General features: G+C 30.5%; 1 long non-coding RNA gene across 1 annotated transcript; it reads right to left on the reverse strand.

The window, feature by feature from the left end:
• Positions 1–624: 624 nt before the first annotated feature.
• LOC139505666 (uncharacterized) lies at positions 625–4,960 on the reverse strand. The gene is made up of 3 exons (XR_011659813.1): positions 4,838–4,960; positions 1,969–2,027; positions 625–648 (listed from the first exon to the last, which is right to left on the reverse strand). It is a non-coding gene; the product is annotated as an uncharacterized lncRNA (long non-coding RNA).
• Positions 4,961–5,199: the final 239 nt, after the last annotated feature.

Below are 5,199 nucleotides of genomic sequence, written 5' to 3' on the forward strand. Positions count from 1 at the left end.
TCTGTTGATCTTTTCAATATTGACTAAATCTATCAATCTATCTATCAAACAAAGGAAAACATTTTAAAATTTTCACCATATCATGGTAAAGTTTAAATAAATTATAAACATTCAAATTCATCTTCTTGTTAGGGTGAACTCAATAATACTTCCGTCATCAAATCAGTCAATCTGTAATATTTGGTATGACTTGTTACGACCAGCACATCCATTTAATCAATTTGAGTGATGGTGTGCACCAACATGATAAAAATACAAAATGTACCTGTATCTAATCATAATATTCAAAAGCTGATTTGACAGTAAAGTTCATGAAATGTTTTAAGTTTTACAAAATTTTACAAACACAAAAAGATTTTCATTGTTCTTCTGAGCCTGAGTTACAAATTTTGATATTTCTAATAACTTTTTAATTTCATGTCCTGCTAAAAATTTTGAAAAATATTATATTTTTAAAATTTACTTACAATTTTTCTGTTTTGTGGTTTCATGAGTTAAACAAACTATGTACAATGGTAAATTGATACTATAATGATCCATGTCAAATTTCATACATGTACATGCACATAAAAATTTAACAAACAATTAACTAACTGCAAAAAAACAAACAAACAAAAAGCAACTTACTTTCAGTGAAGGCTTTCGGAGCTGTAAAATATGTCATGATACAGAAAATATGTACTTCTTACTGTTTATGAGATAACGGTATTGTATTTTAAGAGAATAGAGCGAGTGGTGTACTGAAATTTGGAAGTCTCTAAACTGTTGATTCCAATGGGTTTTAGTGCTCTGAGTTAAAGGATCCAATACTCCTCTCTTTTACTCCTAAGGACGTCTGACGTGTGGTCATTAGGATCGTTCCAGAGGATTGTATTGTATTTTAAGCTTGGCCCTTGTAAAATGTAGATTTTACTGTTTAGGGGCACTTAGCAGAGCTAGGTAAACAGATATTCCTGACAGTAAAATCAAGTTTTGCGAAAGGCCAAGCTTAAATTACAATTCAGTTATCTCCTTTCTAATGCCACATTCAAAATAACTTCTTTTTTAGTAAATATTTTGGCTTAAAAATGCTATCAATGAAAAAATCAGCAAAACTTTTATATCGTCTTTAGCATCTAAATATTGTGACGTCATACTTTATATAGGTATAATCCCAATGTCAAACATGAACACAAGACTTACTCATACCTTTGATACGTTTTGAGTAGGTTGAAACATTGACAAGAAGAAGATTTTGAGGCACAAATGACTTTTTAGTTTTAAAAATTTGCGAAATTCAAAATGGCGGCTTTCCTTACATGTAGTAACAGACTATAAGAACATGAAATCTAACCCTTCAAAATATTTGTCAATGTCCAACTTAAATTAATGTTCCAAACAAATTGCATTAGAATTGAAAATTCTATGATTTAATACATACATTATTGTATGTTAAAACTTTACAAATAAAACAAACTGCCTCAGACAGTATCTCCTTGAAATAGTTACAAATTATTAATCATTGTGTTAATACATATGTATGACTGTACTAAACTTAATCTAATGAACTTTTGACAATACAATAAGCAATCAACAATGCAACATGACAGTTTAATGATTGTAGTTCAATACATGCTTATATGACTGTACATGTATCTTGGATAAGATATTAAGAAAACAAATTAGCTACAGACAAATAAGCCATACAAATTAGCTATACAAATCAAATATACAAATTACATGTAGCTATACATTATAAATATATATACAAATTTAAATTCACCTTTACAGAGTCTAAAGGGCTTTGGATAATTTAATTTTTGTTTGTACACCAAAAATGAACATGAAATTATGCATTGAATATCTAAATTGTGGGAAATGTTGTTCACTAAATGACACCATCTTCAATCTTGGTTTTCATTCCTAAAATCTTATACAGCATAACTTTAGATCCTGAAAAGGCAAACTGCAGACAGAAATAATACTTACAGATCAGCTGTGATATACTCAGGTCAGCTCTTCCTTTCTTCTTGGTAGGCATGATTTTTCTATAAATAGAAAAAACACATTTGTACACACACATATACATTGTATATATATCAAACTTAAAAGTGATTGACTAAAATTATCAAACTATCACAACATCAGACCATTGATTGTACATGTACATGTAATATACATTTGTGTAAATGGATAAACAAACTACAAGCAATTTACAACAGAAATCATACATGATGTATTTGCTAATTTTCTAGCATCTGATGGATGATCCGAGGTTTTTATACATGTTATAATAATTAAAACAATTATTTGTAAGGTATCAAAATTAATATTGCTTAAGTTGTCGACTTTAGATTCACTGGAATTCTTCATACCAACATGAACAAATTTTGTTTCAACACCTGATTTTTGTAGCCCTTTATCCATTACATTTTTAAAATATCAGTGTAACACTGTATCTGGTATTTAAATTTTACACAGATCGTCTACAAATATCAATTTCTCAAATATCAGTAATTGCGACATAACATTGTAAGTTATCATTCTTGTGAATTGCAAGGGTTCTAATTTTATTTGGTTACTTTTAATGTAAACTAGACAATTTAGAGCTTGAAATATTGTATAGAAACCTGTTTATTTGGTTACTTTTAATGTAAACTAGACAATTTAGAGCTTGAAATATTGTATAGAAACCTGTTTATTTGGTTACTTTTAATGTAAACTAGACAATTTAGAGCTTGAAATATTGTATAGAAACCTGTTTATTGCTGATGACTGTATGTTGCCTACTAGTACTAGATTATACAATGTACATACATGTACATGTATGCATGTACATGTATGTTTTGGTTATTTAGTTGTAAGGTCATGTAGGTTGCTGGTTAATTTAATATAGTATTTAATTGGTACAAGTTAGTGGTTATATCCTTTTATTACTTTATCAAAGCCTTACTTAGATGTTTTTAATGATGGATATGCAAGTCTCGCGTCTTTTTAATAAGGACATATATATGTACTTGTATGGTAAATGATTTTCAATTTAAAAAAGTTTCACAACTTAAAGTCTACAATAATGATTAATGTCATGAATGCGACCAACTTTCATTTGGTGCCCTTTGAATTACAATCAATTTTGGACTGTGACATAACGTCCTTTAAAAATGTAATCAGGGCCGTAACTAGCCTCTTTTAATAGTGAGGCAAAATTTTGGGCGAGGGGTCTGGGGGCCGTCCCCCAGAAGCTCTAAGAAAAATAACGCAAAATCGTGCATTCTGAGCGTTTCCCAGACTCTTTCTTGCAATGAAACAGCATAATTAATTTTTATATATATTTTTGACAATCAGGTTTCAAAGCAAAAACAAAGATTCATTGTAATTTAAGACTTTTAGGTATTAGAGACAACATTAAAAGACCGACATGTAGGATAAAGCAAAAGTCGTAATTCTGTCTGTTCTTGTCTAGTATTGTGATTAGACTTTGGTGATTTTTTATGACTAGATTTAAATATAGTGACATTGCAGTATTATACTTTAAGTACTAGTACTGCTTAAGTCCACACTAGGGAACATCTTCGCCTTGTTTTTCGATCTTTTACGGTATTAATGATTCTTTAAAAGTGGTGTTGAAGATGAAGAACAGGAACACAAACTTTGACCATTGATCATTTGTATTTTTTCTACGCATTGTCTTTGTGTGTGATTATGTCCTCATACTCCTTTATTATCTGTTAAAGGGTCTCAACACTACTTAACGAAGTTTAACCTTTCAATGTAAAAGGTCATACATGGCCGAATACCTTGTTTTTTTTTCTTCAAATTATTTCATATGTATTCATGTATTTGATACCGGGAAATATGTGACCTTACTTTAATTCAAACCATGTCAGCTATCTAGTTTTATTTACAATAAAACAAACTGTTTTGTATTCTTTGATATCAATTTCAATTATCCATGCAGAAAGGACATTTATTTGTGTCCACTGAGTAGCATCGCATGTTTTTAAAATATATTTCTCGCACAATTCTGGACATCAGTGGACATGCAACATTGCAAAACCACGTTTACAAATGAAAATCAACCCTCAGACTATAGTCAATAAAGTAGGACAATAAATGAACAAAAGACAAACCCGGAACACAGAAGTACAAACAATAGACCATCAACTCTGAAAACTAAAAGGAAAATGGAAACATGGATAACGAAAAACATCCAGGGGATACACCAGAGAGTGAAGAGAACTTGCTTCTTGCAAGACACTTTCCGTGAAAACAACCTTTTGTTTCATTTTTTTTTTTATTTTTTACCTGAGGCATTTGCCTCAATATAGTTACGGCCCTGGTAATGGATAGCCATTTTTAGTTTCTTCAATGTGTATAAAGTATTTTGGAAAACGTGAAAATGGCGCATATCCAACTTGATTTACATTAAAATGTCAACTTGTGTTTACGGTGCACTGTCATGATCTTAAGATATGCCAGCAAGTAAAATGATCACTTTTCATACAGAGCCTATCATTGACATTACTGAAACATTCAATATGGATGCAAAGAAGAATCTAAATGCACCTCAGTAAAAAAAGGGGGGATGGGTCATCAGATCCCATCATTAATCACCTCACCTAGATATTAAATGAACAACAAATATTGAATCTGAAAAAAAATGGTTTTAGTTATTTTGATCTTGGTCTATTGGGATCATGGTGTGATGCATATAATTTAGGACTTTGTGTTTGCTGTCGTCCATGAAAAATTAATAAACTTCAAAATCAATGCATGAAAGGTTTGTCTACGAACACGCGTTTTCTTTATGATATGGGCATGACCATTAACTACATAATGTAAAGCATTCATATTTTACCCAAATACACTTTAAAGCTACAAAAAGTTCACCAACATTGCTAACAAAACATCACAAACATTTCAAAATTTAAAGCGGGTGTAAAAACACCACGTGACACTTCATAAAACACAGTGAAAAGTCTAGAAAGCTTCCGAAAAAGATCAACAAGTGGCAGACAACTCAGAAAAGGGACAAGTCAAATGACATAAATAAAACATAATTCTATATTTTCAACTATGTCAGTAACCTGCACTGTAAGAATATACATGTTGACTAAAAGAAGAATCGAAATTGAAAAGAACAGTTGTTTTTTTGCTAATATTTACTGTAAATTAGTTAATAGAAAAAATTCAAAAAAGGGGGAGGAAAAAAATGAGCTG

The sequence above is a fragment of the Mytilus edulis genome, unplaced genomic scaffold, assembly GCF_963676685.1.
Source record: "Mytilus edulis unplaced genomic scaffold, xbMytEdul2.2 SCAFFOLD_1299, whole genome shotgun sequence".
NCBI classification, from domain to species: Eukaryota; Metazoa; Mollusca; class Bivalvia; order Mytilida; family Mytilidae; genus Mytilus; species Mytilus edulis.